At 42.6% G+C, this 22,909-nt stretch overlaps 1 pseudogene across 1 annotated transcript; it reads right to left on the bottom strand.

The window, feature by feature from the left end:
• Nucleotides 1-4,925: 4,925 nt before the first annotated feature.
• LOC309868121 (lysM and putative peptidoglycan-binding domain-containing protein 4 pseudogene) lies at nucleotides 4,926-18,644 on the bottom strand (annotated as a pseudogene). The gene is made up of 3 exons: nucleotides 18,612-18,644; nucleotides 16,905-17,150; nucleotides 4,926-5,749 (listed from the first exon to the last, which is right to left on the bottom strand). The product of its transcript is annotated as a lysM and putative peptidoglycan-binding domain-containing protein 4 pseudogene (transcript).
• Nucleotides 18,645-22,909: the final 4,265 nt, after the last annotated feature.

The raw sequence follows: 22,909 nt of genomic DNA, 5'->3' as shown, positions 1-22,909 counted from the left end.
AACTGAGCCCCCAGGCACCCCTAAACACCACTCTCTTAAACAACAGATCGATCAAAGAGGAAATTAAAGAGGGAAATAAAAAACTCTCCTGTGACAAACTAAAATGGAAACACAACATACCAAAACTTACGTAATATGTGCAGAAAGCAGTTAATAGAAGAAAATTCATAGCAATAAGAACCTACATTAAGAAACAAGAAAGATCTTAAATAAGCAATCTAACATTTTAAGAAACTAGAAAAAGAAGAACGAAGTAAACCCAACATTAGCAGAAAGAAGGAAAGAATAGATTACAGCAGATAAATCAAATAGAGAATAGGAAAACTATAGAAAAGATTAATAAAACTAATAGCTGGTTCTTTGAAAAGATAAACAAAACTGATAAACCTTTAGCTCGACTAAGCAAGGAAAAAAGAGAGAAGACCCAAGTCAACAAAATTATAAAAGAAAAAGGAGACATCACAACTGATACCACAAATACAAAAAGGATCATAAGAGACTACTGTGAACAACTATTCATCTACAAACTGGACAATCTAGAATAAATAGAAAAATTTTAAAAAATATATAATCTACCAAGACTGAATCAGGAAGAAACAGAAAATCAGAATGGATCCATACTAGTAAAAAGATTGAATCAGTAATCAAAAATCTGCCCAAAAAGAAAAACCCAGGACCAGATGGTTTCACAGTGGCTTTTACCAAACATTTAAAGAAGAATTAATGCCAATACTTTTCCCAAACTTAAAAAAAAAGGAAACATTTCCAAACTTATTTTATGAGTCCTGACCAAAGGTAGAAAAGTATCAGGCACTACCTGATACCAAAGCTAGGAAAGAATACTATAAGCCAATTCTCAAATTCTCAATAAAATACCAGCAAACCAAATTCAGCAGCACATTACAGAGATCATTCACCATGACCAAGTGGGATTTATTTCAGGGTCAGAAAGTGGTTTAACATATGCAATCAATGTGATGCACCTTATTAACAAAATGAAGGACAAAAATCATATGATCCTCTCAATAGATAGAGAAAAAACATTTGACAAAATTCAAAATCTATTCATGATAAAAACTCTTAACAAATTAGGTGTAGAAGGAATGTGCTCAACATTACAATGGCTATATATGACAAGGCCACAGCTAAGATTATGCTTGATGATGAAAGGGTGAAATCTTTTTCTCTAAGATCAGTAACAAAAACAAGCTCACTCTCACTGCTCTTATTCAACATAGTCCTGGAAGCCCTAGCCAGAGTGATCAGGCAAGAAAAAAAAAATAAATAAAAAGCAGGAAATTGGAAAAAAAAATGTAAGTAAAATTGTCTCTATTTGTAGATGACTTGATTTTATGTATACAAAATCCTAAAGACTCCATTAAAAAAACCAAAAAACAAAAAACAAAAACTAGCAATGAATTTGGTAAAGTTCCAGGATACAAAATTAACATACAACAATCAGTAGCATGTCTATACACTAACAATGAATGACCTGAAAAGAAATAAAATGATTCCATTTGCAGTAACATCAGAAACAAATATTTAAGAATAAATTTAACCAAGGAGGTGAAAGAATACTGGACACTACAAAAAGACACTGATGAAAAAAGATAAAAATAAATGGAAAGGTATCCTGTGTTCATGGGCTGGAAAACTGAATATTGTTTACCTTTTCATATTACTTAAAACCGTCTATAGATTCAATGCTATCCCTATCAAGATTTCAATGGCAAATTTTACAGAAGTACAAAAAAATCCTAAAATTTATATGGAAGCACAAAAGACTGAATAGCCAAAGGAATCCTGAGAAAGAAGTACAAAGCAGGGGCATAACACGTCCCGATTTCAAGCTATATTATAAAGCTATAGTAATCAAAACCATGTGGTAATGGCATTAAAACAGATACAGACCAGCAGAACAGAAGTGAGAACCCAGAAATACATCGATCGGTGCCTATACAGTCATACTGAGAAGGGAGCCAAGAAAACTCAATGGAGAAGAGTCTCCTCAATAAATGGTGCCGAGAAAATGGGTTTTCAGGTGTACAAAAATGAAAGACCTCTATCTTTTTCAACTCCCCAAAATTAACTCAAAATGGATTAACAACTTGAATGTAAGCTCCTTCATGGTAAACTTCTTGACACTTGTCTTTGCAATGATTTTCTGGATAGAACACCAAAAGCACAAGCAACAGAAGCAAAAATAAACAAGCGGGACTAAATCAAACTAAAAACCTTCTTCATAGTAAAAGAAACAATCAACGAAATGAAGACAACCTGCGGAATGGGAAAAAATATTTGCAAACCATATATCCAATAAAGAGTTAACAGCCCAAATACATCAGGAACTCACACAACTGAGCAGTGAAAAGAAAGAAATGTAACAATTTTTTAAAATGGCAAAGCACCTGAATAGATATTTTCCCAAAGAAGTTATACAAAGGGCCAACAGGTACATGGGAAGGTGCTCCACATCACGGATCATTAGGGAAATGCAAATCAAAACCACAGTGAGATATCCCCTCATGTCTGTTAGAATAGCTATCATCAAAAATACAAGAGATCACAAATGCTGGTAGGGATGTAGAGGAAAAAGAACCTTTACCATTCTTCTTCAACCCCAGGAAGACTTCATTATTAACAGAGGCAGTTTAAAGAACTACCTTCCCGAGGAAGGACTGTGGCATGGCCTTGACTGGGCAGTCCTGCTCAGGGTGACCCTGGACTTCGGCTTGGTCTCTGCAGCCTTGTCACTCCAGGGTAAAACGGGAGCATCATTTTCCTGATGACGTAGATTCCCCAGGTGTCCACAGTATTGGGCACTACAGTTCAATGAAAAGACTGAACATTTCCTATCAAATCTAATTACTTCTTTAAAAGATTTTATTTGACAGAGATCACAAGTAGGCAGAGAGGCAGGCAGAGAGAGAGGAGGAAGCAGGCTCCCTGCTGAGCAGAGAGCCCGATGCGGGGCTCGATCCCAGGACCCTGGGATCATGACCTGAGCCAAAGGCAGAGGCTTTAACCCACTGAGCCACCCAGGCACCCCTCTAATTACTTCTTTAAAACATTAACTCCCAAGACACTATAAATGTAGTAAAATGTGTAGAAAACAAGCTTCATGGTATCTCTTGTGTATACTAAACAAAACCACTTTAAAGCACATTGTACAGACCAATCAGTGAGACCCTGCTGGTTTACCACTTCTGTTCTTCACCTGTTCGACCTTGAGCAGCACAAGCCCTGGGGGGACACCCCTGGACAGGGGCACCTCCATGTTCTCCAACATTGTCACACATCTTTTAATTCTGAATTACCACCCCCGTTTAAAAAAAAAAAAAAGAATCCTCAATTTTTCTTCACAGAAGAAATTATTTTATTCCATTTTTTTAAAGTAAGAGATACATATATTTATTCTTTGCCCGGCAAAAGCCATTTCCCTGTAGGTCTCTGCCTGGTGAAGTTAATGATATATTAGAGAAACCTGCGGCCTCCAGGGGCACAGTGAGTGCACCCTTCTGGCTGGAAAATCATTCACATGATCAAAGCAGTTCCTGTAGCAAAGATCCACAAGTTCATTTTATCCTGAAGACCATTTTGGTTTTGAAGAAAGGATTTCCTTCTGAAGATACTTTAAGTTTACCAACCAACTGAACCCAGGGCAAATCGTTCCCCACACAGCTGAGAGGAGAAAAATGAGAAGCCCATTTCAAGCACTCTTGCCACCACACTCCCTTCCTCTTACTTGAAGAAATCTTCCCAGTTCATCTCTAGGCCTGATGTGTCCAGGGACATAAACCACCTCCAAGCTCAGCATTTGTGCAGTCTTCCTCCCTGAAGGCAAGCTCCTCCGAACCATGTAAGCCCATTTCCACCCTTCCATGGGACCAAGATGGGCTCCAGCCAAACAGGCCTTCACCCTCACCTCGTGTACCCCTGCTCCACCTGCAAGGCCTGAGGCTGACCCAGGCCTCCCTTGAGCCTCTAGCATGTTGCAGCAGACACCTGCTGTGTAGACGGGAAAACCTCCGGCCGATGGGAGCTTGTGGTTTGGTCTTTTAACATTATGAGCTACACTATATAAAGTGTATTTAGACAGAGAAAAACACTGAGCCTGATTCTGGGGCAACGGCTCTAGACTTCCCAAGATTAGAGTCAGGGAGGCAGCAGGAAGCACGCCCATTCTCCCTGTATCTCCCTTCCAAGTACCTCCAGGGGCTGCTGCTCTCAGAAATGCCAGACTGGCGACTGGCATTGACTGTCTGGCCTTATATGTGCCACGTGTTGAAACCCTGGCGATAGGCACTCCTCTTTCTCTCTGCACCTACTCAGCTCCAGGCACTGGGCAGCACGAATTCTTCCCAAAAATGCTAACTTGGGAAATCTGATTAGCCACTGCAGTGGGGATGCTCTTCAGAAGAAACTGAGCAAAAGCTCCAAATGATCTAGCCAGGAAGTGCTGGCCATACCATGCAGCAGCTTAAAGCAAGCCTGTGTACTCCTAAGTAGTTCTAGAAGTACAAGGTACACACCTGCTATTTATTCAGTATTAGAGCAATTCAGATTCAGGCCTTTTTTGATCCTAGAAGTGACGTTGCCTCAAAAAGGCCAACTGGTGGGACAAATATGAAATAGAGCTAATTATAATTCGGTCATACTCCAAAACAGGGTGATATTCACCACTGCTGGACAGCACCTTTGTCAGGGAGACAAAGAGCACCACGTGTCACGGCAGAAGACACTGCAAACAGCAAAGTGACCAAAGCTGACGTCAGAGGCTCCCACAGTGAAGGTCCAATGCTGCTCCTCAACTTCCAAACACTTCCAACTTGGGGGCCCATGCAGTGCCAGTCCACTATATACCTTCAAGAAATAGCATGTGTCACATGCAAATGTCCCTTACTCTACCTCTGGATGTAGGGGGATAGCAGGGGGGCGCATGTTTTGGCTCCCACAGCCTTGGATTAGGTCAGCCTATTCCCCAGGGTCAAATGTTCCTGGAGAATACACAGCAGCTTCTGAGACATGTCCGTAGGTCATAGAAAAGGAAAGGCAGCACCCTAGGATATGACCGATGTCAGGTGATCCACATTAAGAGGCCAAATGCTCACACTGCCTGATTCTTTATAAACAAGAGCTAGTTCCCTGCCTGGGTGGTTTGACTGAACTGGCTGTCTGCAGAGGGGACAGTTGGCACTGGAACTGCTAATCTGGGGGCTTGCCCTGGAACTGCACTCACGCTCATCGAGCCATTGGGGACAGCAGTTATGTTCAAGCTACTGGGGATCTCGCCAGTAGCTTGTATTTTAAAATAGACCAATTATAACACTGGTAAAACAATCCCAATTAGAAGCATGATAAAAACGGCATTCCACCACTGAATTCCACAGTCAGCACCCTTCGTGGGGGTCTTTGGAGAAGTCGGGAGCAGCGGCTGATTGGAGGTCTCTGCCGAGTAACTTTCATTTAAAAAGATTTCTGACTGCACCACGCGCTCAATATTCTCGTCAATGCCCTTAAAGAAATCTGTCAGTGGGCTGGAGAGGGCACCGGCGCCTACAGCTGCTCTATCTGGGTCTGGCTGCTCCTCGAAGGTCACTCTGGTCTCTGAGGATGGGCTCAGGAGGGATCTGAGTTCTCTGTGGGTCTCTGTAAGGATCCCATGATTTTTCACTGGAATCTTAATAGATTTCAAAGCATATAAGTCTTGTTCTCTGATCAAGTTGTTGACTTTCTTGATATCTGCGACCTAGGAAAGCCACGAAGACAAACAGCACAAAACATGTAAACTCCTTAGAATGAATATCCAAAAAGTAGCTCTTTCTGGAAGAGGATCCAAGCCCACCCCGCTTACAAATCTGATGAATATTGGAAAACTGCACCTAGGCACAAAATTAGTTTAGGCTGAATAAAACTGTTTTTTGACTTTAACTCAGCCTGAATGTATAGCTTAATCATCACGTTTCCATACAGATGTACAAGTTTGAAAAACATAAGATCAGTTTTGGAAGAGTCTCTTGCTAATTCAAAGTGTGACCGCAACAAAATATTTTTAGGTGAAACCCAACCTCGGCCAGCTCTTTTTTTCTACTTCTTCTAACTTTTGAGGCAACAGTGCTCCCATCTGGCTGACTTCCCTCCCACATCAGAACCCAATTCAGTAGCTGATTATATTAGGGATCCCCAAACACAAAGCCTCAGCCAGCTCCACACTCAGAACGTATTTTAACTGTTATAATACTTAAAGAGGTATGTCCTCAGGATTCTACCATGTTTCCTTGCCCAGAAGTGCTGTATGGCATATAAATTTATTTTCTAAATAAAATGACCTAGGGGTAATATACTTTGGAAGGTTTCACACACTTGTGATAATTAGAAACATATAGAAAATCATGAATCAAGCTGGAAAGTATGGACTGAAATCTGTTGCAATTTTAGGACTGGAAGAGAAAGGAACAGCACTGTGAGTTTTACAAAGTTCGGGACAAACTCCTTCCACAGTCAAATCTTAAGGGAGGGGTGGTGCAGACAGTTAAGTCAAAGAGAAACCCTCCCTCAAGCTAATGTTTAAACTTAACTTGAAAGCATTAGAGGTGGACCTTAAGATTTGACTCATAAGCCCACTAACTAGAGTATAAATACAGCCACAGACCTGTAGATAACACCTAATTCAAACCAATCATCTCTATTATTTCACTTATTGAGCAACTGTTTTTATTATCTAATTGAATTGAGGTAGCAGATATTTTTAACAGATCACACCTGAAAACTAAACCAGCTTGAGACCTGTTTGTCTTTACCCTCAGTGAATTAACACCAAATTTATATTTACTTTAAATTGGAAAATTGATTGCTTTTTGGAAGCATTATATGTAACATCTTCACAGATGTATTAGACATCAGTATTCCAGGAATCCCACTGCATCCACTCAGTGTGGGGTTGGATTCATTATCAGCCCATGTTCCATAAACCACACTGTATGCCTACAGAAAAATCTCAGTACAACTGAGAGACCACAGTAAGTCCCTAGAGACAAGCCTCTTTATTTCTTCTGGGAAATACAGCGTCCTATACAATGTGTTTAACCATTTGAACCTTGTTAGATAAATGACAAGAAACTAAGGAGTAAAAGGTTTCTAAAATATATTGATTAGATAGCCTTAGGGGAGGCCACAGAAAGTTATAACAGTGTCATTAGCGAAATGAAATAAATCATTTCAATCTAGGAGAAAATGCAGCAATTCTATAAATACTTTACTACTTACTTTGCCATGTTAATCACTCTGAATGCTAAAAACATAATTAAAGAGAGAAACAGGGTTATACAGATACACAGCATACAAAGCCTAGATCATGCAGTTCTAAGAGAGGACATAAAACTTGACCAAATAAGCTATAAGCAACAAGAAAGGGTCAGAAAAAGTGAAGCAGCTAAAAAAGCAAGCCTACCAAACAAATCTTGGATAAATTCTGCTGGCATCTTTGGCCCTAGTAGGTCTTAAACAAAATGTGCTTGGGGAAAAACAAACAAACAAACAAACAAACAAAAAAGGTGGGGGGAGGTGGAGGGGGACATCTGGGTGGCTCAGTTACCTGAGCATCTGACTTTTTTTTTTTTTAAGATTTTATTTATTTGAGAGAAAGACAGAAAGCACAAGCCAGGGGGAAGGGTAGAGGGAGAGGAAGAAGCAGATCCCCACTGGGGCTCGATCCCAGGACCCTGGAACCATGGCCTGAGCCAAAGGCAGCTGCTTAACCAACTGAGCCATGCAGGCACCACTGCAAGATTCTTAATCCATCTGGGACCTCGAGGTATCAACTGAGCTTATGACCTATGTAGGGTAGCTGGGAATGGAAGATTGAACAGTGGCAGAGAAGAAGGCCAGAGGCACAGAGAAAGGAGGGTCCTGAGCAGGAGGAGTATTTCAAGATTCCCGTCTAGGGGCTCCTGGGTGGCTTAGTTGGTAGAGTGGCTCTTGGTTTCAGCTCAGGTCATGCCAGGCTTTTAGGATCAGGTCACACTTAATGGGGAATCTGCTTGAGCTTCTCTCCCTCTGCCCCTCCCCCCACTCATTCTCTCTTTCTAAAATAAGTCTTAAAAAAAAAATTAAAAAAAAAAACAAAAACAAACTCCATGCTTCCCCCTTCAGCTCCTCCTCCTGATGCACCCCCAGAAATGCAATGGTGTTACCAGGAAACAAAAGCACAGCACTGCCACCATGGAAAGCTTTGATTTCTTCCCCTTTTAAGGCTGCTTCCCTCTCCTTGGGACTTGTGCTAAGAACTTTTCGTATCATTTAAGAGAGAAGGGGTATTAGGGAGCTGAAGGGGCAGCCACATGGCAAACATGAAAGGCTGCTACAAGACATCTTTATAAGCTCCATTTCCATCGGGGTCCTTCTCAGAGCCACCTCCCTGCAGAGCTAACTGAGGCTTGAAGAGCCAGCCTGCTTATGCCCTGCCCTTCAACACGGGGCTTTATTTTATCCTGCGATTGCTAGGGAGAGCTACAGACGGCAACCAGCGGACAGTGATAGATAGCATTACCTCTTCTCATTGTCATTTTCAGTTTCATTTAGGTTCGGCTGCCTTAAGCCCTGGAAAAGCTTTACTTAAAAGACTGGGCTCTCCATGCTACGGGAGTTAGAGAGGAGAAGGGAGTTGGGGGAAATTGGAAGGGGAGGTGAACCATGAGAGACTATGGACTCTGAAAAACAATCTGAGGATTTTGAAGGGGTGGGGGGTGGGAGTTTGGGGTACTAGGTGGTGGGTATTATAAAGGGCACGAATTGCATGGAGCACTGGGTGTGGTGAAAAATAATGAATACTGTTATGCTGAAAATAAAAAATAAATTAAAAAAAAAAAAAGAAAGAAGAAAAAAAAAGATAAAAGAAAAAAAGAAAGAAAAAGAAAAAAGCCAGATAACAAAAAAAAAAAAAAAAAAGACTGGGCTCTGCCTTTCCAGGTTTATCAAAATAAAGCAGAAGTCGAGCTGGCTAGTTTTAAGGGCACAGAGGAAAACACGGTTTGGGGACTGGAGGTTTTGAATTGCAGGAGGCAAATATAGCAGGCTCCTGCATAAGGCTTTAAACATCCAAATATTTAAAATAACTGCCCCCACGGCCTCCATCTGAATTCTCCTGCCTTTGTAATCAACAGAAAGGGAATGGCTCAGCAGCAGGTCTTCCTAAATTCCAAGGATTAAACGGCACAGATTGCCTTTGCGATTCAACAGCACATTCTAGAAGGAAGAGTGTTTTTGTACCGATGCCTTTCTTTTGGGGTATTTGTAGAACAGCTCTCAGTTTTTGAGACTTTAATTTGGAAATGATAATAGTTATTTACTGAGTGCTTTAATGTGCAAGGTAGGGACCTTTCAAGGACTTTATATAAGATCATTAAACTCTGACAAAACCGTGTAAGATACATAGGATGAAGAAATTGAGACTCCGATAATTTGCTAAAAATCAAAGAACTAGTGAGTAACGGCGAAGCAGAATATAAGAAAGAAAGGGTATTAGAGATTCAAGGGGCTGGTGTATCTTCCACATTCCAAGTCATGCCTTGTCCATCAGACCTCACCTCTGATGCATGTGAAATAAATATTGCCATATTTTTCCAAGTTTAGGATGGTATCGATGGTAAGATGCTCCTTTGTGTAGCTCAAAGGGGAAAAACGTCTGTGGCTTAAACTGATAATTAATTCCAGGTAGACTCGTGTGAGAACAAATGTGTCCTTCCTGTCCCCCCAGAATCAAATCAGAAGTTTGGGAGTTAGCCAATGAGGAGGAAGCTGGTGTCTTGTTTTCCTATTAGTCTATGATGTTTGGGTGCCCTGATTATATACCTCTGGAGAATATCCTAGATATAACCTCAAGATAGAGATTATTCAAGGGCGCCTGCGTGGCTCAGTGCCTGAGGAATCCAGTTCTTGCTTTGGGTTCAGGTCATGATCTCAGGGTCGAGGATGGAGCCCTGCATCTGAGCTTGTCCCTCGCACTCCTCCTCCCCCATGTGCGCGCAGGTGGGCTCTCTCTCTCTCTCTCTATCAAATAAATAAATAAATAAATAAATAAAATCTTTTAAAAAAGAAAACGAGGATTCTACCTAGAGAATATTTCTCAGGTAGGTCTTCCTATCTCAAATGTAGCTGGTGATTAAGCCCAGTCATATCACTCTCTTCCTCGAATCTCTCTCTTTTTTTTTTTAAACAGAGAAAGCAACAAGCAGGAGGAACAAAGGAACAACAGGCAGAGAAACAGGAAGACACAGCCTTCCCACTGAGCAAGGAGTCTATGTGGGGCTCCATCCCAGGACCCTAGGATCATGACTTGAGCCTAAGATAGAAGCTTAACTGACTTAACCACCCAGGAGCCCTGCCCTCCTGGAATCTCAAAACACTTTCCCTGGTTCTAGACAACTTCTGTGGCCTCCTCCCATACCACCTACCCCAGGCTCCAGGTAACTGAGAACACCTGTGAACACATCCTGTGTCCATTCCTAGCTCCAGGCCTCTCCTCCATATGTTCTTCCCCTAAGTCTCTGCCCATAAAAAAATCCTCATTCTTCAAAAGTAAGTTTGAGTTCCTTAATGAAGTCTTTGCTCACTTAAAACTCATTGACCTCCACCAGAGCTTTTTTTTTTTCAAGATTTTATTTATTTAACAGAGTGAGAGAGAGAGAGAAAACTCAGACAGAGGGAGAAGCAGGCTTCCTGGTGAACAGGGATTTGGATGTGCGGCTCAATCCCAGGACCCCAGGATCGTAACATGAGCTAAAAGCAGACGCTTAACCAACTAAGCCATCCAGGGGCCCCCACTCACAGCTCTTAATAGCTCTCTGTAAATCATTGGTATGACAGCCACCTCATTAGTTATCAAAGTGACAATCTGCCTTTCTCTGTCTGATTTATATCCATACCCCTAACACCCCACACAAGGCTCAGGTTATAGTGGAAACTCAATTGATATTTACGGAATGAACAAAAAATTAAATGTCCCTTTTCTAACATATACCAGAACCGACAGGGAAATTATTTTTAACAATTGTGAAATTGTTTTTAACTTTTGCACTTTTAAAGCTCCTGATGTCCAGACCCCCCACCCAAAGCAGTGAAATTTCAGAACTTCTCAACTGAAGCTTGGGTTCAGTACAGGCATTGGTGTTTTGCAAAGCTTCCCAGGTGATCTCAAGGTACAACCAAGGTTGAGAATCTGACAATTGCCTCGATGGCAATAGTTCTCAGTGTGGTACTAGCTCCAGCATTAGAATATCGCTGTCATCTTATTTGAAATGAAAATTCTTAGGACCCACCCCAAACTGTAGAATCAGGAACGGCAGGGCTGTGGGGATGGGGGAAGTGGACAAAAATCTGTGTTTTAACAAGACCTTCCATGATACAAAGTCAAGTTTGAGAAGCACTGCCTTAGAAGTTTACTTTAAATAAGTCTATACAGACTCTGTAAATAAGGCCCTCCCATCTTCTTCTGATTCCTGTCTGGCCCCTATTTCTTCATAAGGTTGTGCATACCCACAAGCACAAGCCCCTTTTTTGGAAGATTTTTTTTCCCCCAACCTAGTTTGGTCTTACAGTCAACATCAACTTATAGTAAAATAGCTTAAGAAGATACTTTATGTGGGTTTTTTTTTTCAATCTTTAAAACAACCAAGGAAGTATTCTCCTGGCTATTTTTTGAATCATGGAAAAGAAATGGACAAAACCCAACATACATGGAATTTGTCCCCCATGTTATGTCTGATGTGAAGTGTGCCATCGTCTTACAATAAATCGAAGACATCCGTCCCACAAAGGAAGAGAGAAAGGCTGCAGAAAAAAACGATGAATGCCGGGGGGCACAGCAGAGATCTGACCCCAGATCTGTCCTACCATTGGGGCATTCTCAGGATTTTCAAGACCCCCATTTTGTTATTTTTGCCCATAATCCCATAGTTTTTGTAAAGAAAATCTGCTGCTCTCAGGAATTCCTGGCTATCTCTTGAAGGGAAGTGTTCATTTTGAGAGCATTAAGTACTCAATGCTGTTTCCTACTCATTCGCAGTGGTATACTCTCAGAGCTTTCTTTTTCTTTAAGACCTGGGGAAAAGGGATGGTTTCAACACCTCTAAGAGTGGAGGGGCTGTTTTCTTCTAAAATGTCTGCTTCTCTGAAACTCATATGCTTTGCTCCAAATCTATGGTCTGAATTCTTGGGTTTGTTATTAACATGGCTCCTTTTTGAATCATGATTCTTATAAAAGTTGTACAGGCTCTAAGCTAGGCTCTGTGAGGGATCAGCAGTGAGAAAGATAGACAGACCCCACTTGCTCCCGAGATTCAAAAGCCTGGTGGGAGGTGTTGTCTGAGCAAACCCTCCATCATCTGTCCACTATCCACCTGCAGGACTTCTCTCTCCTTTCTTTCTTTCTTTTTTTTTTTTAAGATTTTATTTCTTTATTTGGCGGAGAGAGACAGCTAGAGAAGATCACAATCAGGGGGAGTGGGGGAGGGAGACATAGGCTTTTCACTGAGCAGGGAGCCCAGAGCGGGGCTAGATCACAGGATCCTGGGATCATGATGGGCTCCTGACTCGAGCCAAAGGCAGATGCTTAAGTACTGAGCCACCCACACGCCCCTACAACCATGACTTCTAAGAGGACCTGAAGGTCCTGCTATGCGAGACATACTTGATGTCCCCACAGGATACCCAAGGCAGACCTTGTTTCAAAAAATAAGGCTCTGGGACACCTGGTTGGCTGAGGTGGTTGAACGACTGCCTTCGGCTCGGGTCATGATCCTGGAGTCCCGGGATCGAGTCCCGCATCGGGCTCCCAGCTCCATGGGGTGTCTGCTTCTCTCTCTGACCTTCTCCTCATTCATGCTCTCTCTCACTGTCTCTCTCTCAAGTAAATAAATAAAATCTTTAAAAAAATAATAATAAGGCTCGTACTAAAAATAAAAATAAAAATAAGGCTCTAACAAAAACAAAACAAAAGTCTGACAGTCAAGAGCAGCCAAATAGGAGACTCTAATCTACCCCTCCCCAGCTCTCCATTTCCCACACCTGCATTTCAAAACCAAAACCAAACAACGCATATGATGCAAAAGGCTCTGCCTCACATGAAAACAGACAGCCTTGGCACCACTGAAAACACCCTATTTCCCAAACCAGCTCATTAAAATCTCTCCAGGCTATCCAAGCTCCGCCCCAAGACCCCTGACTGACATCTGTTCCTTTGGTTTTCATTCTCCAGCAAGCTTGTTCTGATATTTTGTAAGCCACAGACTCAGGACAAAGTCAGAGGACACTAATGCATATGTACACTTGGTGGAAAGAGATCGAAAAGAAGGAAGTTGAAACACTGACATGATACAATACGGAAGGAAGCTCTGGGTCATGGCTCTAGTGCTCTCTGCGGTAGGTCTCTGCTGTGGGTCATGCTGAGGGCTTCCCTAGACCACAGCCTGCTCTGCTTTGCCTTCAGCCAGCCCTTTGGAGGCTGGAGGCCCTGCATCACTGGGGTTCCCCTCATGTCCCACAGGAAGATTTCAGCTCTGGGTCCTCTTGTGGCCTTCCAGAACTGCCTTTCACTAATTTTCTGTTTCTTTTTAAAGCATAAATTTAGTTTGGGGCATCTGGGTGGCTCAGTTGTTAAGAGTCTGCTTTCAGCTCAGGTCATGATCCCAGAGTCCTGGGATGGAGCCCCACATCAGGTTCCCTGCTCAGCAGGAAGCCTGCTTTTCCCTCTCCCACTCCCTCTGCTTGTGTTCCCTCTCTTGCTGTGTCTCTCTCTGTCAAATAAATAAATTTTTTTAAAATGTTTTTAAAAAAAAACCCATACTTTGGTTTTTTATTGGGCAAGAACATATATGACTTGATAGTAAATCAATCCTACCCTATAATTATAAAATGATGCTCTTTACCACATTGTAAGATTTCAATTCTCAGCCAGCCTATTTCTGATGTCTTCATGGGAACTCATGTGATATAATAATAAAATGGCTGTATCCCCACCAGGTTATTCAAATCCCTACTTAAATCCTACACAAGGGGTGCCTGGGTGGCTCGGTGGGTTACAGCCTCTGGCTTTGGCTCAGATCATGATCAGAGGGTCCTGGGATCGAGCCCTGCATTGGGCTGTCTACTTGGTGGGAAGCCTGCTTCCCCCTTTCTCTCTCTGCCTACTTGTGAACTCTGTCTATCAAATAAATAAATATAAAAAATCTTAAAAAAAATCCTACACAAGTGGCCCCAACTTTTCTATCAAAATAAAGACTTTAAGACACAAGATGGTTTAAGAAAAAATGGAAACTCCATAACCTTAAACCAAACAATCTGAGGGGTGGGGGGTGGGGGGTGGGGAGAACCAGGTGGTAGGTGGTAGGTGTTAGAGAGGGCAGGGATTGAATGGAGCACTGGGTGTGGTGCAAAAAACAACGAATACTGTTAAGCTGGAAAGAAATAAAAAAATTTTTTTAAAAATCTGGCTTTTTCTGTACAACTAATAAGCAGTGTTTTCCTCTGATTAAATCGTCTTTCATTCAAAGAAATATTTCATACCTGACGTTCTTACACCCTATCCAACTGCTATGGGATAAACTGTGTTCCTCCAAAATTTATGTTGATGTCCAAACCCCAGGTTAACTAAGAAGGTGAATGTATTTGAAGATAGGGCCTTTTACAGAGGGATTAAGCTACACTGAGGCAATTAGGGTGAGCCTAATCCAATCTGACCGATGTCCCAATAAGAAAAGGAAATTCAGACACACAAAGAGACACCAGGGACATACACTCACAGAGAAGGGAGGTGGCCATTTGTAAGCCAAAGAGCAAAACCCTAGAAGAAGCTGAACCTCCCTGTACCTTCATCTTGGAGTCCAGCCTCCAGAACTGTGAGAAGATAAATCTCTGCTGCTTAGCCCCCCAGCCTGTGGAACTGTGTCGTGGCCGTCCTAGTACTCATACAACAACCCGTTCAAAGAGACCAACTGAATTATTAGTAAAGAAAACAACGTGTGAATTACCATCTGCTTTCCTTGGCATTTTAAATATTTTTCACATGTCATGAGTGTATGAATTTTGAAATTCCCAGCGGGAAAACATACTTGAAAAGCCTAATGGCAGATCAGTTGTACTGTGTCTGCTGTGTTGGAGCAGGCAGTAGGGACTGTCTTCCAAGTCCCCCGACTTACTATATTAAAAGGCCAGATGTTAGCTGCTTGCATGAGGGTGTCCCTCATTAAAGGATCTGTGTTGTTTTTCTTTCAGCAAAGGCTTTATTTGTTTAAAAGACACGAAGCTTGACTTCCAAATTCAAGGGACCATTTACTGATGAGATTCGTAATTGTCCCAGGTCCACTGCCTCCACCTCAGACTCTAAGACAGGGAGTGCTGTACACGTGACTTATGAATGAAGGAATCCCAAAAGTAAATTTCTGAGCAAATCAGAAAATCAGGACAAGAACAAGAAGGAAGCCATATTAGGTAAACTTCAGGTAAAGTTTACAGATAATTGACTCAGATTTATCCCACGATGGGGATCTCTGGATCACTGGAATGTAGTTTGCAGCTCAGCCCTGTCCTGACCAAAGGCAACAGGCATGGAGATTTCAAACTCCCAAATCCATCAGTCACTGGCTTAGAAGAGAGGAAATTCCCAGACTCTGCCAGAGCAATCCTTCGATGGTCATGGGGGAAGCTTCAGGAGCTGGTTATTGGGAGCAAAATCTCAAAGTCCTGGGACCCTAATAATAAAAGAGACCGAAGGAGATCTGGTGGGAGTACCAGCATTATCCATCACAGTAAACACTGAATTACTCTGTTTCGTCAACTCACCTGTAAGATTCTGGGTCATATTCTGGAAGGTCACCATAGACTTCTGGAGTCTGTATTAACAGCTTTAAGAACTTCAGCGTTACCCAGATTTTTATTGGGCCAGGATATTCCTCTCATTTCTACCATGCCCCTCCCCCTGCCCAATTCCAGACATTCCTTCCTCAGGGAAACCAGCTGGAATGAGCTACCTCCTCTATAGGGTCTCTGTATGCTCTCTCCCTCCGAGTCCTGCCACCTTCTTCACCCAGCTCATCCTCCTTCTGAAGGTGTCTCTCTCTCTCTCTCGTCACATCCTTCCTTCCTACTTTCTGATGTTCTACATTTTTCCAGACTCTTGGCTGCATTTCTTTCACCACTGGACTGACACCCTTACTACAATCTGGTTGACAAACAAGAACAGTGTCTTGTCTGAGGCCCCTTTTCCCCAGTGTCTCGGAAGAATGCGTGCTTTCCCCTGCCACCTCAGGCTGGGTTGAATTAAGACTTACATGCATGTCCCTGTCACAGTCTCCAGTGAGAACATTCGGGTTTTGCAGTCTGAAGAGTCCCTTGATTTCTCCGCCTTTACACTGACTAATTGAGAATTAAGCCTAATAGGGTACAGCAGAAGTAGGCAGAAGAAAAACATGAGTCCTAGGCTGATACCATTTACCTGTGCCTTGTAGGGCCAGCTCAGACCTCATCTTTACACACTGCTTGCACGTGGTGAAGCTTTGCTAAATGGAATAGATCCACAGGTCCTAATGAGTGACTCAGGGCCTCGGCTCCCCTGGCTTTCCATAACCAAGAGTTCAGTACTTATCAAAGCCCCATATCAATCCAAAAGCTCTTTCTGTCAAAGAGAATAAATTCCTGCTAAGCAGGAACTTGATGAAAACCTCAGTGGTCTGAGACTTTCCTCCTGGGGTTTGTCGTTGTCTCCTACAATATCTTGATCTACCTCCAAAACTTTAAGGGCCATTGATGGGATCTGCTTGGACCGTAACCTGGACCATCTAGGGAAAATTGTTCTGGATCCTTTTCCAATGGGGACATTGTTTTAATTTTCTAGGGCTCTTGTAAGAAATTACCACAAACTCGGCGACTTCAAACAGCAGGAATTTACTCTGTTTTGGAGGCCAAAAATTAAACATCAAAGAGTTGGCAGGGTTGGTTTCTGCTGGAAGCTCTGACGAGAATCTGCCCCCTGAGTCTCTCCTAGATCCTGGTGCCTGTGGCAATCTTTGGCGTTCCTTGCCTTGCAGACGAATTACTCCAAACTCTGTCCCTGTCTTCGCATTGACTTCCCCCTGTGTCTCCTTGCATCTTTCCCTTTTCTTATAAGGGTATTTATTCACTGGACTTAGGGTACATGTTTTTATAAGGATGAGTTAAATCTGGGGTGATTTTCATCTCAAGATCCTTGACTTAATTATATCTGTAAAGACTCTTTTTTCAAATAAGATAACAGTTACAGGTCCTGGGGTTTAGGACATGGACATATATTTCAACCCACTAGAGGAGTATTTCTGAATACTCAGTTATTAGCTTCAAATATCCATCCAAAGACAGCATATGTTCTTTTTTTTTTTTAAGATTTTATTTATTTATTTGACAGACAGAAATCCCAAGTAGGCAGAGAGGCAAGCAGAGAGAGAGAGGAGGAAGCAGACTTCCCACTGAGCAGAGAGCCTGATGCAGGGCTCGATCCCAGGACCTGGGGATCTGACCTGAGCTGAAGGCAGAGGCTTTAACTCACTGAGCCACCCAGGCGCCCCAGCACATATTCTTAACAATACACAGTATGAGGTAGAGTAAACAAAGGAAAGTCCTCTTTTATTTTGGGGAAAACAAATACCCGAGCATCTCTCAGACTATGAGGTAATAGGGTTTTCACAGAACTCATGTCTCCTTCCATGAACAGACATAAGCTTGACTAAGGCCAAAGACCTTTCTTGTCTTCATTCTAGCAGCTCATGTCACCAGGATGTTTGGCCTGTGTAATATGTTACAAGTGACTAAGACAGTTGTGCCTCTGTAGACTAAGTTGTGACATGGAGCCAAACAGCTGGAGTAATTCTGCAGTGAGATGGTTGTGGCCATCCCAGTGGATCAACAGGAGAACTTTCATCGCCTTGGTCCTCCAAAGAGATCACATCCAAATAATAAATGTGATTGGAGTTACCACCTGCTAAACCTCAATAATGCACTTTCTTTTCTTTTTCTTTTTCTCAAGATTATTATTTATTTATTTATTTGACACAGAAAGAGGGATCACAAGTAGGCAGAGAGGCAGAGAGAGAGAGAGGGAGAAGCTGGCTCCCTGTGGAACAGAAAGCCTGATGTGGGGCTTGATCCCAGGACACTGAGACCATGACCTGAGCCAAAGGCAGAGGCTTAACCCACTGAGCCACCCAGGTGCCCCAATAATCCACTTTCATTCTCCAAGACCAATCCAAGATCAATTGAACTGGCCACATCTGAGAGTTAAGTAAAAATAAAAAAGATACCGCCCCTGTCATACCAAGTGCCCGCCCTAACGCCCATCTCCCAATGTGATAAGCAGCTGATAGATGATTGAACACGACATCTGAAACTAATGGTGTGCTATATGTTGGCTAACAGAATTTAAATTAAACAATTAAAAAAAAACCCGCCATCCTCATATTTTCCCGGAAATTTTTTTGGTTGGGGGTAACATTAACTTTAAATATTTCTCCATAGAAATTATAATACCTCCGCATTATTAGTTTGATCACTAGAGGGAGGTCCATACGTTTCAACTTGGCTCCTCTTACCTTAATAACTCTTGTATCAAATCTGAAAGGCATGTTCGTACAAGATAGACGGTATATGCAACAACTACATGCTCCCCAACCAGAAAATTGATTAAAAAAAAAAAAAGACTCGTGATCTGCTGGAACTATGAGAAGCATTTGTGAATCAAAACTCCATTTGTTCCTTGACCCTTGTAAGACTATTGTGACTAGTGCAAAGCAATGGTACACTGAGATCCCAATAATTAATGGTACCTATAGCCAGTGTCCAGTGACCCTTGGAAGATGTGAGTAGCTCATTCTCCTTAGAGAAAAATAACCCTGCTACATAGTTGATGGGAAGTTAAATCAAAGATTCAATATGTGTATTTCTGATCTTTGTTTTTTTGTTTTGTTTTTGTTTTTGTTTTTTTGTTTTTTTGTTTTTCCAAAACACCAAAGGTACCCATTCGAGAATCAGGCAGTGACATATGACATTATGGTCCAAATTAGGCCACTATTCTCTCCAAACCAGAAGTAATTTTTCGATTAAAAGAGCCATGGGAAGGGGATTTCCACTTTGGAGAAGATGGACTCTTCCCAATATTTTTCACTATGGACTCATCTCAATATTTCTTTCTGTTCCTCTTACCAAATACAATTAAAAATCCTGGGCAGGGGCACCTGAGTGGCTCAGTGGGTTAAAGCCTCTGCCTTTGGCTCAGGTCATGAACCCAGGGTCCTGGGATCGAGCTCCAAATCAGGCTCTCTGCTCAGCATGAAACCTGCTTCCTCCTCTCTTTGCCTGCCTCTCTGCCTGCTTGTGATCTCTGTCTGTCAAATAAATAAATAAAATCTTTAAAAAAAATCATGGGTGTCTTCTCTATTTAAAGGAGAAACAGAAAAGTCGACAAATACAATTGTAGACCTCAACACCCCTGTCAACACTGAATGATACTACTAAACAGAAAATCAGCTAGTATAGGGAATACAAGGTACCCTCAACCAATAGGATTTAACTGACATTTATAGAACTGCCCCCCCCAACACGAATGGCAGAATACTCATATTTGAGACACATATCAAGACAGACCACATCCTGGGCCATAAAATAAACCTCAACAAGTTTAGAACTGCAATGATACAGAGCGTGTTGTCTGACCACAACAGAATTAAACCTGAAATCACTAATGGAAATATAACAGGAAAATCTTCAAATACTTAGAAACTAAAAACACACTTAAAAATAATAAATGAATCAAAGAGGATGTCTCAAGGGGAAAAAACAAACAAACATTAACCTGCATGAAATTATGGAAACCCATCTTTCCTTCTTTAAAGCTGTCTGGGGTATGAGAGGGAGCTGTCTCATCCTATCTTTCTGGAAGATTCCATGCCCAATAATCTTCAAATGGTAGAGACACCATGGTTCCAATACTGACCCTCAGTAGGCACTTTCTTCCACATGACCACATGCGATAATTACATCAATTATTTAAATCAGAATCCTAATTCTTAAAAGAAAAGAAATATAATTTCTTTTCTGAGCCACACCTCAGTCAGATAGACAATCTCAGACTGTCGTTGCTGTTCTATTCGCTTAGTTTATACTGCCTTCAAGACACTACTGGATCCCACACTGTAGACCACTGGGTAGAAGAATGCTTGGTGGCACACAGTGGAGCCCAGCTCTGCCTAAGGAGACTTGGTAACTTCCAGAACTGATGAGAACCTGGGCAACCAGGCTTTGAAACTCAGCTAGGATGAGGAGAGACCAGACGACAGGATGTATAGGCATTTCTTACACAGAACTGTCCTTCTAGGATATCTTCACCAGCAACGCTGTCACTAGAGCTCAACATCATCAGTGCAGGACTCTCGATGCTGCCATAGCACCGCGCCCCACCCCCGGCCCCAGAATAATGTTCCAACTCTCTCGATAGGACATGGCCACTACTTAAGGAATAAAAGTTCCAGAGAAGAACATCCATCTGGCTCGCATGCCACCAAGTCAGGATTCACAACTGGATTTACTTGACTTCACCCTAAAATTAAGCTATCTGGTCTCCATACAACACGCTCTGGGTAAGTTAGGGTGCCTGTGTAACTCAGTCAGTGGTCTTCGGCTCAGGTCATGATTCCAGTGTCCTGGGATGGAGCCTCACATTGGGCTTCCTGCTTGGTGGAAACCCTGCTTCTCCCTCTCCCTCTGCCTGCCAGTCCACCTACTTGGGCTCTCCCTCTGTCAAATAAATAAATAAAATCTTTAGAAAAAAATAAAAGATTTGGGTAAATTAGAAAATTGTTGTGGAGGTAGGGATGATGGGTGGGTGGAGGAGATGAAATTGATGGGCTAAAGAAATTGATGGATTAAAAATAATCTATTATTAAATTCTTTATTTGCCTCTACCTATTGATTGACAGAGGGGAAGGAACACCCAGGCCAAACTGATATATTTTATGGTGAAACTGACTATATTACCTTACTGAAAAGACCAGGAGTAGATCTGACTTTAACTGATACTTAGTCAAGAGTTCAACAGTCCAGACTTTGGCTTTTGTCTACTTCTATACCCGCGACTACGCCTCAAACTCAGTCTTCTACTCCACATGGTGACAAGAAGGCTGCTGCTGCTCTTCCATCCTGGTCCTCTCAGCTTCAAGCCATGTAACAAGGGGAAGAAGGATCTCTTTCATATGAGTTCAGCAAACCCACACTGTTCCTCACTATGTCAGCCCGGGACACATTCCCTAAACCCTAGCTTATCACTACAATGAATATGATGTTCTGCATTGATTGGCCAGGCTGGTCTAAGGCCTAACTTTTGGAGGGGTCTAAAGCAAGATTTTACATAGAGGCCCATATAAAATACATAAAATTATTTTGAAAGTATAAATCAAATTATATTTTAAATAAAATACATTCTATGCTCTTAAAAATATACCTTCATAATAACCTGGGAGGAAGGTCTGCATTTAGAATTCTCAGACTCTGTAGATGGCCTGCTCTGGACTATAGCATCCTTGAAAAGGGAAGCCCGGGGGCACCTGGGTGGCTCAGTGGGTTAAGCCTCTGCCTTCAGCTCAGGTCATGATCCCAGGGTCCTTGGATCAAGCCCCACATCGGGCTCTTTGCTTGGCAGGGAGCCTGCTTCCCCTTCTCTCTGTCTGCCTCTCTGCCTACCTGTGATCTCTCTCTGTCAAATAAATAAATAAAATCTTTAAAAAAAAATGGAAGAGGGTAGCCCAAAGCCCGACAGGTTCTCTTTCCCTTCTTGACTCTGGCCTACAGCCTAAGGGGCCACATATGCACACATATGGTCCACACTGCCACAAACAGCTAGCTATTACCCACCCAGGGGAGGACATACCCCCAGCCTAGTCTGCCCTCAGGACGGGGAAGAGGCCACCATGGGACTTGGAAGCAGGTAGAGATGTTTAGGCCAGTCATTTTCGGATCCTGGGTACTTAGATCCAGAACATGGACCAGAATGGGAGGTGTGGGGTCCTGTGGGGTGTATCGACTGGGCCCAGGGTATGTTCCCCACTGTGCAGATGACTATGAAGCAGGATCCAAGACAGGAACCCACTTGCAGGGGTTGTTGAGCAGAGAGTCAGCTACGCCTCCTTCCCTTTGGCCAGGAGTGGCATCAGTACCAGGGGAAACACAGGGCCATCGAATGCAGATCTCGGAGGGGTCCTCCAGAAAGAAATTAGAGACAGTCCTTGGACTTTGCATGCATGGATATTTGGTGGCTAGGAAATGGTGAACGCCAACAGCATCCATGACATTAAGTATATTTTAACATCGAAGAGGTGTTTCTGGTTCCCACTTTGTTGCTCTTCTGTGTCCACCGTGGGTCAGTTTGGTTTCCTCCCAATTTAAATTTCACTGCTTTCCCCCCATTTTATCTTTTCCTGCCATTTCCTGCTGCCGCAGTGATTCCTGGCTGTGACCTGGACAGAGATTCCACTGGAATCTAATGGAACATTACCCCATGGAACATACACCCCATTGCCTCTCATGTGGACCATCGTAACTGCCTCCTTACGGGTCTGCTTCCCTAAATCCAGTTTTGTTCCCTCACCCTTACCCCTGACATGTACCTCTCACTGCTGCTGCATTCTATCAACAGACATTATCTGTCCTGTAGTCAGAGCCAGAATCTTTTAAAAATAGTTTTTAAAACCTAAATATTGCACCTGCTGCAAAGACCCCCAGCCCTCAGAAAAGCACTGCCGCTCAGTGTGGTTGGCAAAGGCTATGTGGTCTGGGCCAGGTTAGCCTCCCCTACAAACCCTCTCTCCACTTTGCCCCTTGGGCCTTTCCTCCCCTGTCA

The sequence above is a fragment of the Mustela nivalis genome (assembly GCF_964662115.1).
Source record: "Mustela nivalis genome assembly, chromosome: 6".
Classification (NCBI taxonomy): domain Eukaryota; kingdom Metazoa; phylum Chordata; class Mammalia; order Carnivora; family Mustelidae; genus Mustela; species Mustela nivalis.
The sequence above is the reverse complement of the archived record's forward strand: the minus strand, read 5'-3'. Positions and strand labels throughout refer to the sequence as shown.